The sequence below is a fragment of the Coregonus clupeaformis genome, unplaced genomic scaffold (genome assembly GCF_020615455.1).
Source record: "Coregonus clupeaformis isolate EN_2021a unplaced genomic scaffold, ASM2061545v1 scaf1828, whole genome shotgun sequence".
NCBI classification, from domain to species: domain Eukaryota; kingdom Metazoa; phylum Chordata; class Actinopteri; order Salmoniformes; family Salmonidae; genus Coregonus; species Coregonus clupeaformis.
The window spans coordinates 87,527-100,132 of record NW_025535282.1 but is presented as its reverse complement, the minus strand read 5'-3'; the positions used below and the strand labels follow the sequence as shown (position 1 = coordinate 100,132).

Here is a 12,606-nt window from a genome sequence, read left to right as displayed (position 1 = left end):
CAGTGGGGAAAAGGATGAGGTAAGATACAGTGGGGAATAGGATGAGGTAAGATACAGTGGGGAATAGGATGAGGTAAGATACAGTGGGGAAAAGGATGAGGTAAGATACAGTGGGGAATAGGATGAGGTAAGATACAGTGGGGAATAGGATGAGGTAAGATACAGTGGGGAAAAGGATGAGGTAAGATACAGTGGGGAATAATATGAGGTAAGATGCAGTGGGGAATATGATGAGGTAAGATACAGTGGGGAATAGGATGAGGTAAGATACAGTGGGGAATAGGATGAGGTAAGATACAGTGGGGAATAGGATGAGGTAAGATGCAGTGGGGAAAAGGATGAGGTAAGATACAGTGGGGAAAAGGATGAGGTAAGATACAGTGGGGAATAGGATGAGGTAAGATGCAGTGGGGAAAAGGATGAGGTAAGATACAGTGGGGAATAGGATGAGGTAAGATACAGTGGGGAATAGGATGAGGTAAGATACAGTGGGGAATAGGATGAGGTAAGATACAGTGGGGAATAGGCTGAGGTAAGATACAGTGGGGAATAGGATGAGGTAAGATACAGTAACAGAGAGTGACTCTAGCTACACCAAGGTCATCGGTTCAATTCCCGCAGGGATCATCACATACTGTACGAAAAATGTATGACTCAATGTCCTGTAAGTCTCTTTGGTAAAATAGTCTGCTAAGTGGCATAGGTATATGAAGTAAAATATTCCCTTCTCTGTGCCGGAGTCCGGTCAGTGAAAGGGCTGCTAACTGAACCACACATGGCCTCTCTGGTCATGGGTTCTAAAACTGCCCTGCGACCTTCCATTCTCCCCACATCTGTCTTCCTTCTTCAATTGACCTCTGTATCTTTCCAATTAAGAAAAGAAGAAGCACTTCTCACCGTATTCTGATGGACGTCAGCCTGTTAGTGTTGATGGTTTGGCCTGTGTCTGCATTCAACAACTGGACACCACTACATGCCAGTTTTACCACAGGGATCCCATCCTGGAGGAACACGTGGAGAAACCGATCTCCTAAATTCTCTTCCCGAGCTGAAAAGAGCAGAGATAATACGATCAGTTGAAAATTATCTCAAAAGTGGCCTACATTTGTTTTGGATTTAGTGGCCTACATTTGTTTTGGATTTAGTGGCCTACATTTGGTTTGGATTTAGTGGCCTACATTTGGTTTGGATTTAGTGGCCTACATTTGGTTTGGATTTAGTGGCCTATATTTGGTTTGGATTTAGTGGCCTATATTTGGTTTTGATTTAGTGGCCTACATTTGGTTTGGATTTAGTGGCCTACATTTGGTTTGGATTTAGTGGCCTATATTTGGTTTGGATTTAGTGGCCTATATTTGGTTTGGATTTAGTGGCCTACATTTGGTTTGGATTTAGTGGCCTATATTTGGTTTGGATTTCATGTAATGGACATACACAAAATAGTCCACATTGGTGAAGTGAAATGAAAAAAATAACTTATTACAAGAAATTCTAAAAAATAAATAATGGAAAAGTGGTGCGTGCATATGTATTCACCCCCTTTGCTATGATGCCCCTAAAATAAGATCTGGTGCAACCAATTACCTTCAGAAGTCACATCATTAGTAAAATAAAGTCCACAAGTGTCACATGATCTGTCAATTGATCTCAGTATATATACACCTGTTCTGAAAGGCCCCAGTGTCTGCAACACCACTAAGCAAGGGGCACCACCAAGCAAGCGGCACCATGAAGACCAAGGAGCTCTCCAAACAGGTCAGGGACAAAGTTGTGGAGAAGTACAGATCAGGGTTGGGTTATAAAAAATATCCGAAACTTTGAACATCTCACGGAGCACCATTAAATCCATTATTAAAAAATGGAAAGAATATGGCACCACAACAAACCTGCCAAGAGAGGGCCGCCCACCAAAACTCACGGACCAGGCAAGGAGGGCATTAATCATAGAGGCAACAAAGAGACCAAAGATAACCCTGAAGGAGCTGCAAAGCTCCACAGCGGAGATTGGAGTATCTGTCCATAGGACCACTTTAAGCTGTACACTCCACAGAGCTGGGCTTTACGGAAGAATGGCCAGAAAAAAGCCATTACTTAAAGAAAAAAATAAGCAAACACGTTTGGTGTTCGCCAAAAGCCATGTGGGAGACTCCCCAAACATATGGAAGAAGGTACTCTGGTCAGATGAGACTAAAATTGAGCTTTTTGCCCATCACGGAAAACGCTATGTTTGGCGCAAACCCAACACCTCTCATCACCCCGAGAATACCATGGTGGCAGCATCATGCTGTGGGGATGTTTTTTTATCGGCAGGGCCTGGGAAACTGGTCAGAATTGAATAATAATAATAATAATATGCAATTTAGCAGACACTTTTATCCAAAGCAACTTACAGTCATGTGTGCATACATTTTTACGTATGGGTGGTCCCGGGGATCGAACCCACTACCCTGGCGTTACAAGCGCCATGCTCTACCAATTGAGCTACAGAGGACCACGAAGGAATGATGGATGGCGCTAAATACAGGGAAATTGTTGAGGGAAACCTGTTTCAGTCTTCCAGAGATTTGAGACTAGGACAGAGGTTCACCTTCCAGCAGGTCAATGACCTAAGCATACTGCTAAAGCATCACTTGAGTGGTTTAAGGGGAAACATTTAAATGTCTTGGAATGGCCTAGTCAATCCAATTGAGAATCTGTGGTATGACTTAAAGATTGCTGTACACCCACGGAACCCATCCAACTTGAAGGAGCTGGAGCAGTTTTGCCTTGAAGAATGGGCAGAAATCCAAGTGGCTAGATGTTCCAAGCTTATAGAGACATACCCCAAGAGACTTGCAGCTGTAATTGCTGCAAAAGGTGGCTCTACAAAGTATTGACTTTTGGGGGGTAAATAGTTATGCACGCTCAAGTTTTCTGTGTTTTTATCTTATTGTTTCACAATAATATTATTTACAAAAATATTTTGCATCTTCAAAGTGGTAGGCATGTTGTGTAAATCAAATGATACAAACCCCCCAAAAATCCATTTTAATTCCAGGTTTTAAGGCAACAAAATAGGAAAAATGCCAAGGGGGGTGAATAATTTCGGAATTTTATTTAAAACCCCTTCCATCCTTTCAGCACCACAATGCATTTCTAAAGCCAGAAAAATTGTGTTGGATTGAACAAAATAAAAAATCAGATTTTACAATCTGAATTGAATGAGTCAATATTTCTGAATATTGTACTGATATCCAGACACACTCTCCTTTGGGTATTTTTTTCACCAGTGAGACCAACTGGGCTTAATCTGCCTCTGGGAAACCAACCCCGAGGGACCAACTAGGCTTAATCTGCCTCTGGGAAACCAACCCCGAGGGACCAACTAAGATTAATCTGACTCTGGGAAACCAACCTCGAGGGACCAACTAGGCTTAATCTGACTCTGGGAAACCAACCTCGAGGGACCAACTGGGCTTCATCTGCCTCTGGGAAACCAACCCCGAGGGACCAACTAGGCTTAATCTGACTCTGGGAAACCAACCCCGAGGGACCAACTAAAATTAATCTGACTCTGGGAAACCAACCTCGAGGGACCAACTAGGCTTAATCTGACTCTGGGAAACCAACCTCGAGGGACCAACTGGGCTTCATCTGCCTCTGGGAAACCAACCCCGAGGGACCAACTAGGCTTAATCTGACTCTGGGAAACCAACCCAGAGGGACAAACTGGGCTTCATCTGCCTCTGGGAAACCAACCCAGAGGGCAGGGTTCTCCAGTTGGTGGCCGTGGGTGATTTTATTAGGCCCCTCAAATTTTCTGAGCAAAATAATTGATGGACATAAAATACTAAAAACAAGAGCAAATCAGCTCCAAGTGATTTTAATTTGGGAAATCTGTTACAAAGTATTCCCACGCATAATAGAGATATACACTGAGTGTACAAAACATTAAGAACAACTGGCCTTTCCATGACATAGACTGACCAGGTGAATCCAGGTGAAAGCCATGATCCTTCATTGATGTCACTTGTTAAATCCACTTCAATCAGTGTAGATGAAGGAGAGGAAACAGGTTAAAGAAGGTTTTTAAGCCTTGAGAAATTTGAGAAATGGATTGTGTATGTGTGCCATTCAGAGGGTGAATGGGCAAGACAAAAGATTTAAGTGCCTTTGAACGGGGTATGGTAGTAGGTGCCAGGCGCACCGGTTTGTGTCAAGAACTGCAATGATGCTGGGGTTTTCACGCTCAACAGTTTCCCGTGTGTATCAAGAGTGGTCCAGCCAACTTGACACAACTGTGGGAATCATTGGAGTCAACATGGGCCGTCATCCCTGTGGAACGCTTCCGACAACATGCCCCGACGAATTGAGGCTGTGCTACTCAATATTAGGAAGGTGTTCTTAATGTTTTGTACACTCAGTGTATGTGCTCATATACCAATGTAAGCAAGGTTTGAAATTTGTATGTTTTAGTCAAATATTATATCTGCTTGGGCTTCTTGCGGTCAATTTGCAGTCTACAAAGTATTTCTAATTATGTTCCTGCCCCCTGTTCATCCGCTCAAGAAAATAATCAGCAGCGGCTGAATCTAGTTGATGATCCCTGCCCTAGGGCCTAGAGTATAAAGAATGCTTCTGTGGTCCAACTAAGCATACGCTTCACAGAGGCATGCTGGGAGGATGTATGGTAGCTTAAATACCCACAGAGATCCTATTAAATTAGTTATAACATGTCATTCTGTGAAAATACCTAGCAACTATATCACTTTACACAATGGAGATGCTAAATACATCTTCGGAGCACCAAACAAAGATGTATGTAGAAATGCACAAGTCACGTAGTTTTAAGCTGTGTGGCTCTGCCCTCCCAAGCATGTAGCTGATTAGCCATCACTGTGTGACAGCATATTATACACTGTGTTTTAACTAATGGCTGTTTATGTACTCCCTCCAATAGAATGAGCCATGAATACATTGAATAAATTGGTATGTGCATGAGAGGTCTTCAGGAGCATAATAGCTCACTTAATGGCCTATTATTTTTAATACTATCGTGCTGAAACACCAAGTATGATAATGTATAAGTCTGCATACGCACCATATATAAATGAGGTATACTCAACAGTATATGCAGATTAAAGGATTACATTATATAGGGTTCATTATTGTACACTATATAAACAAAAGTGTGTTGACACCCCTTCAAATTAGTGGATTCGGCTATTTCAGCCACACCCATTGCTGACAGGTGTAAAAAAAATCGAGCACACAGCCATGCAATCTCCATAGACAAACATTGGCAGTAGAATAGCTTTACTGAAGAGCTCAGTGACTTTCAACGTGGCACCGTCATAGGATGCCACCTTTCCAACAAGTCAGTTTGTCAAATTTCTGCCCTGCTAGAGCTGCCCTGGTCAACTGTAAGTGCTGTTATTGTGAAGTGGAAACGTCTAAGAGCAACAACAGCTCAGCCGCAAAGTGGTAGACCACACAAGCTCACTGAACAGGACCGGCAAGTGCTGTAGCGCGTAGCGCGTAAATATCGTCTGTCCTCGGTTGCAGCACTCACTACTGAGAACCAAACTGCCTCTAGAAGCAACGTCAGCACAAGAACTGTTCGTCAGGAGCTTCATGAAATGGGTTTCCATGGCCGAGCAGCTGCACACAAGCCTAAGATTATCATGCGCAATGCCAAGCGTCGGCTGGAGTGGTGTAAAGCTCGCCTCCATTGGACTCTGGAGCAGTGGAAACGCGTTCTCTGGAGTGATGAATCACGCTTCACCATCTGGCAGTCCGACGGACAAATCTGGGTTTGGCAGATGCCAGGAGAACGCTGCCTGCCCGAATGCATAGTGCCAACTGTAAAGTTTGGTGGAGGAGGAATAATGGTCTGGGGCTGTTTTTTATGGTTCGGGCTAGGTCCCTTAGTTCCAGTGAAGGGAAATCTTAATGCTACAGCATACAATGACATTCTAGACAATTCTGTGCTTCCAACTTTGTGGCAACAGTTTAGGGAAGGCCCTTTCCTGTTTCAGCATGACAATGCCCCCATGCACAAATCGAGGTCCATACAGAAATGGTTTGTCGAGTTTGGTGTGGAAGAACTTGACTGGCCTGCACAGAGCCCTGACCTCAACCCCATCAAACACCTTTGGGATGAATTGGAATGCCGACTGCGAGCCAGGCCTAATCGCCCAACATCAATGCCTGACCTCTCTAATGCTCTTGTGGCTGAATGGAAGCAAGTCCCCGAAGCAATGTTCCAACATCTAGTGGAAAGCCTTCCCAGAAGAGTGGAGGCTGTTATAGCAGCAAAGGGGGGACCAACTCCATATTCATGATTTTGGAATGAGATGTTCGACGAGCAGGTGTCCACATGATTTTGGTCATGTAATGTATCATCAGACTGTTATAATGGTCATGTAGTGTATCATCAGACTGTTATAATGGTCATGTAGTGTATCATCAGACTGTTATAATGGTCATGTAGTGTATCATCAGACTGTTATAATGGTCATGTAGTGTATCATCAGACTGTTATAATGGTCATGTAGTGTATCATCAGACTGTTATAATGGTCATGTAGTGTATCATCAGACTGTTATAATGGTCATGTAGTGTATCATCAGACTGTTATAATGGTCATGTAGTGTGCAGTATATGAATAAAAGAGAAAGAAAAGCACTGTGATGAAGAAAAGCCATGAGTACATGTTGAAAGGGAGGCTGAGGCATGATGTCTATGAGGCCAGGGGACTCTGGGTAGGGGAGGAGAATGTGCATGCCTAAGCCTGCGTTTAGACAGGTAGCACAATTCTGATATTCTTTCCACTAATTGGTCTTTTGACCAATCAGATCAAATCATTTCACACCAGATCCTTTTCAGAGCTGATCTGATTGGTCAAAAGATCAACTAGTGAAAAAGATAAGAGAATTGGGCTGCCTGTCTAAACGCAGCCAAGTTGTCTGGCCCCTGTATGTCGTTAGAGTAAATGAAGTCTGACAGACACAGAGGGGGGAATCTACTGTCAGCATGTTGAACACAACAGCAGCTATGACTGACTGATCAGACGTTACGAGCCATGGTCACCTGGAGTGGCACACAATGCATGTTTCAACTGGACAACATGTTTCAACTGGACAACATGTTTCAACTGGACAGCATGTTTCAACAGGACAGCATGTTTCAACTGGACAGCATGTTTCAACTGGACAGCATGTTTCAACTGGAGGATGTTTCAACTGGACAGCATGTTTCAACAGGACAGCATGTTTCAACAGGACAGCATGTTTCAACTGGAGGATGTTTCAACTGGACAGCATGTTTCAACAGGACAGCATGTTTCAACTGGACAGCATGTTTCAACTGGACAGCATGTTTCAACTGGAGGATGTTTCAACTGGACAGCATGTTTCAACAGGACAGCATGTTTCAACAGGACAGCATGTTTCAACAGGACAGCATGTTTCAACTGGAGGATGTTTCAACTGGACAGCATGTTTCAACTGGAGGATGTTTCAACTGGACAGCATGTTTCAACTGGATAACATGTTTCAACAGGACAGCATGTTTCAACTGGACAGCATGTTTCAACTAGACAGCATGTTTCAACAGGACAGCATGTTTCAACTGAGCGGAGCGGCAGGTAGCTTAGTGGTTAAGAGCGTTGTGCCAGTAACCGAAAGGTCGCTGGTTCTAATCCCCGAGCCGACTAGGTGAAAAATCTGTCGATGTGCCATTGAGCAAGGCACTTAACCCTAATTGCTCCTGTAAGTCGCTCTGGATAAGAGCATCTGCTAAATAACCTATTCATTATTTTTATTTATTTAACTGGACAGCATGTTTCAACTGGAGGATGTTTCAACTGGAAGATGTTTCGACTTGAGTGACGCAAGTGGTTGTCCTTTCCTTGCAAGGGATGTTACTTGGGTGGCAGTTTATTTACATGAATGAGCATATCTTCATTTAATCTGAGGTAAAAAATTAATAAAAAATAAGTCAGTTATGTGGATTTTATGATGCTGTTATGAGGTATGTTCAGTTCACGTAAAGTGCTGTCAAAGCTGGGAGGATTGCAGGGGAACTTCAAGGGAAAATAAATGATCTGAATCATTCTATGAAATGTTACAATAGGGAGGAAAAGCAACTTCATTGATTCATTTTCCTTGCAGTCCACGGAAATGTGTTTCCTGCTTTGATTTCAACCCACCCTTAAAGAGGCACAAACACTCACAGGTTAGAGAGGTTGGAGCAGGAGGGTTATTCAGTCCTGGACTAAAAAGCTATTACTTATTTCAGTAGAGATTCTTGCTAGAGCTTTTTAGTCCAGGCCTAGCCTTAATCTGTGTCCAGGAAATCAACCCCTGGCCTAGACTATACTATTGTGTGTAAAACATTTGCCCCAATTGAATTCTGTGGCCCCGCTAAGAATAAGCTTCACATCTTCTATAACAACATATGGAACCGCTGTCTCATTTAGCCTAGTGCCAAAATGAAACTGTATCCTGGCCAGTTCAATGATAGAGCCCCTCTCAGTACTAAAACCAAATGAATGCCAGTACTTCAGAGGAGCAGTGTGTTCATTTGTTCTGCTGTGGGTTCCCTTTCCATTAAACAACAAAAGAGAGAGGGGGAGGCCGCACCATCACACAGACTAAAACTGGCTCAGCTATTTAAAACTCCCTTCCTATCGAATTCCAGAGTTAACTGCCTTCTATTGTGCTGTGATACATTTGGGGAATAATTACGCTGCTTGACGCTCCTAGGATAGACATTGATGTTGGCCCCTTCAGTCTTTCTATAGGATAGACATTGATGTTGGCCCCTTCAGTCTTTCTATAGGATAGACATTGATGTTGGCCCTTTAAGTCTTTATTTTTTTCTTCTGTATTTTTTTATTTTCTTCCGTTGGCAAGGAAATGACAAATGACTGTTCTACTGTCCCCATGGCCCTGTTACTCTGCGCTGGGCGTAACAGAGCGTTTGTCCTTTAGTCAACACTCGCCTGTCACCTGTTCTCCCTCTCTCTCTCCCCCTCTCAGTCTCCCTCCCTTCTCTATCTCTCCCCCGACCCCACCCTCTCTCTCTCTCTTTCTGTCCCCCCTTTTCTCTCTCTCTCTCTCTCTCTCTCCCTCTCTCTCTCCCCCTCTCAGTCTCCCTCCCTTCTCTATCTCTCCCCCGACCCCACCCTCTCTCTCTCTCTCTCTCTCTTTCTGTCCCCCCTTTTCTCTCTCTCTCTCTCTCTCTCTCTCTCTCTCTCTCTCTCTCTCTCTCTCTCTCTCTCTCTTTCTCTCTCTCTCTGTGTCCCCACTTCTCTCCCTCTCTCACTCCCTTCCCCTCTCTCACTCCCTATACCCCCCTCCCCCCTCTCTTCCTCCGTCTGGCTGACAAGTTAAGCCCAAAGGGAGTCTCACTCGGCGCTTCAGGGAGGGAGGGAGGGAGGGAGGGAGGCGTGTGGAGGAGAGAAGAGGAGAGGAGAGGGGGATGAGTGAAAGGAACGAAGCGGGTCTGGGCTAAGAGATTCTCTGCATCTTGATGTTGCATGCTGCTATGGCTTCCTGGTTCTTCTCCTCTGATTAACGGTTTGATCTCAGGAGTTTTCCCTTTCAGTTCCCGTCCTCTGATGTATGTGAGAAGGGCTGCCTCCTCTCTCTCTGTGGGCTGCAGAAACACAGACAGATAAAAGGGGATGCTGTGTTCTTCCCTGTGCTTTATGAACATTCAGTCTGTTTAAACCCTCGGTTTGCACCCTGCACTGCATTCTAGTTTGTGCATTTTTGACTGCTGCAAGAGCATCTTTGATAATGACCAGATTAGAGTGAACGTATGGACAGACATGGACCCTGTGTATTGACATTGTGATACATATATTCTGATACAAATCTGTGTTTAATTCCTTTAAACAGCAGAGTTCATCGGCACTTCCTTATCTTTGTTCAATCTCTATCGCACTCCACACTGCCCTCTCCCACCTGGACAAGAGGAACACCTATGTGAGAATGCTGTTCATTGACTACAGATCAGTGTCAACACCATAGTGCCCTCCAAGCTCAGCACTAAGCTCAGGACCCTGGGAATAAACACCTCCCTCTGAAACTGGATCCTAGACTTCCTGATGGTCCGCCCCCAGGTGGTGAGGGTAGGCAACAACACCTCCACCACGCTGAACCTCAATACGGGGGCCCCTCAGGGGTGCGTGCTTAGTTCCCTCCTGTACTCCCTGTTCACACACGACTGTGTGGCAGTGTACGACTCCAACACCATTATTACAGTGGTAGGTCTGATCACCGACGATGATGAGAGAGCCTATAGGGAGGAGGTCAGAGACCTGGCAGTGTGGTGCCAGGACAACAACGTTGCCCTCAACGTCAGCCAGACAAAGGAGCTGATCGTGGACTACAGGAAACGGAGGGCTGAGCACGCCCCCATTCACATCAACAGGGCTGTAGTGGAGATGGTCGAGAGCTTCAAGTTCCTTGGTGTCCACATCACTAAGGATCATGGTCCATACACACCAAGACAGTGAAGAGGGCTTAAAAACGGCTCTTCCTCCTCAGGACGCTGAAAGGATTTGGCATGGGCCCTCAGATTCTGCTACCTCAGGGCAAGCGGTACCGATGCACCAAGTCTGGAACCAACAGGACCCTGAACAGCTTCTACCCCCAAGACATAAGACTGCTAAATAGTTACCTGGACTTTATGAAGTGAGCCTTTTTGCACTAACTGTTTTTGACTCATCACATACTTTGCTGCTACTGTTTATTATCTATCCTGTTGCCTAGTCACTTTACCCCTACCTATATGTACATATATACCTCAATGACCTCGTACCCCTCCACATCCGCTCAGTACTGGTACCCCGTGTATATAGACAAGTTATCATTACTCAGTACTGGTACCCAGTGTATATAGACAAGTTATCATTACTCAGTACTGGTACCCCGTGTATATAGACATGTTATCATTACTCAGTACTGGTACCCTGTGTATATAGACAAGTTATCATTACTCAGTACTGGTACCCTGTGTGTATATAGACAAGTTATCATTACTCAGTACTGGTACCCCGTGTATATAGACAAGTTATCATTACTCAGTACTGGTACCCCGTGTATATAGACAAGTTATCATTACTCAATACTGGTACCCCATGTATATAGCCAAGTTATCGTTACTCATTGGGTATTTATTATAACTTTTATTATTATGTGTTTTACTTTTCTATTATTTCTCTATTTTCTTTCTCTCTGTATTGTTGGGAAGGGTCTGTTAGTCAGCATTTCACTGTTAGTCTGTTGTTTACGAAGCATGTGACAAATAAAATGTTATTAAATGTGTTCATTGACTTGTTCCTTCTTCTTTGTATAGACTTAACAGTGAACACAACCTGTTTAATGTACATTCCCCATTAGTTAAAATTGTGGTGGGGTGTGCATGTGTGTGCGTGTGTGTGTGTGTGTGTGTGTGTGTGTGTTTGTGTGTGCGTGTGTATTTGTGTGTGCGTGTGTGTTTGTGTGTGCTTGTGCGTGTGTGCGTGTATGAAGAGAAGCGAAAGGAGATGATGACAGGCACACCTGATGATGTCAGAGCGAGCAGGTTGTCATCCTGCTCTAATCTATAGAGGGAATTTATGAGGCGCTTGATGGGAAGCGACACAAGATAAACGCTGTCAGATAGCCGGTGGCAGGTGAAACATACATAAGCAGATAATGTGACAGGGAAGGATGTGTGTGTGTGTGTGTGTGTGTGTGTGTGTGTGTGTGTGTGTGTGTGTGTGTGGAGACAGACAGGGTTAGAAGTAAAACGACTTTGCTAACTTGACATCAAGAGCAATCCCATCCACATTTCACCTCTCATAACTTCCTGTCATCCCTCCACTATGTGTATGAAGATGAAAATATTTATATCATTTATCCTCCAATATATATATATATATATATATATATATCATTTATCCTCCAATATATATATCATTTATCCTCCAATATATATATATATATCATTTATCCTCCAATATATATATCATTTATCCTCCAATATATATATCATTTATCCTCCAATATATATATATATCATTTATCCTCCAATATATATATATCATTTATCCTCCAATATATATATCATTTATCCTCCAATATTTATATAATTTATCCTCCAATATATATATAATTTATCCTCCAATATACAGTGGGGAGAACAAGTATTTGATAAATTTACATTTTAGTCATTTAGCAGACGCTCTTATCCAGAGCGACTAGGGTTAAGTGCCTTGCTCAAGGGCACCGACAGATTTTTCACATAGTCGGCTCGGGGATTAGAACCAGCAACCTTTCGGTTACTGGCACAACGCTCTTAACCACTAAGCTACCTGATACACTGCCGATTTTGCAGGTTTTCCTACTTACAAAGAATGTAGAGGTCTGTAATTTTTATCATAGGTACACTTCAACTGTGAGAGAAAAAATCCAGAAAATCACATTGTATGATTTTTAAGTAAACAATTTGCATTTTATTGCATGACATAAGTATTTGATCACCTACCAACCAGTAAGAATTCCGGCTCTCACAGACCTGTTAGTTTTTCTTTAAGAAGCCCTCCTGTTCTCCACTCATTACCTGTATTAA

The 12,606-nt window shown here is 43.5% G+C and overlaps 1 protein-coding gene across 1 annotated transcript in view; it reads right to left on the bottom strand.

Annotated features, from left to right (window-relative positions):
- Positions 1 to 913: 913 nt before the first annotated feature.
- The window catches only part of LOC123487738, a gene marked incomplete at its 5' end in the record, with an annotated part of 94,777 nt that continues 83,084 nt past the window's right edge, over positions 914 to 12,606 (bottom strand). Inside the window, one exon of the mRNA XM_045218822.1 lies at positions 914 to 1,048. The remainder of the gene's footprint in view (positions 1,049 to 12,606) is intronic.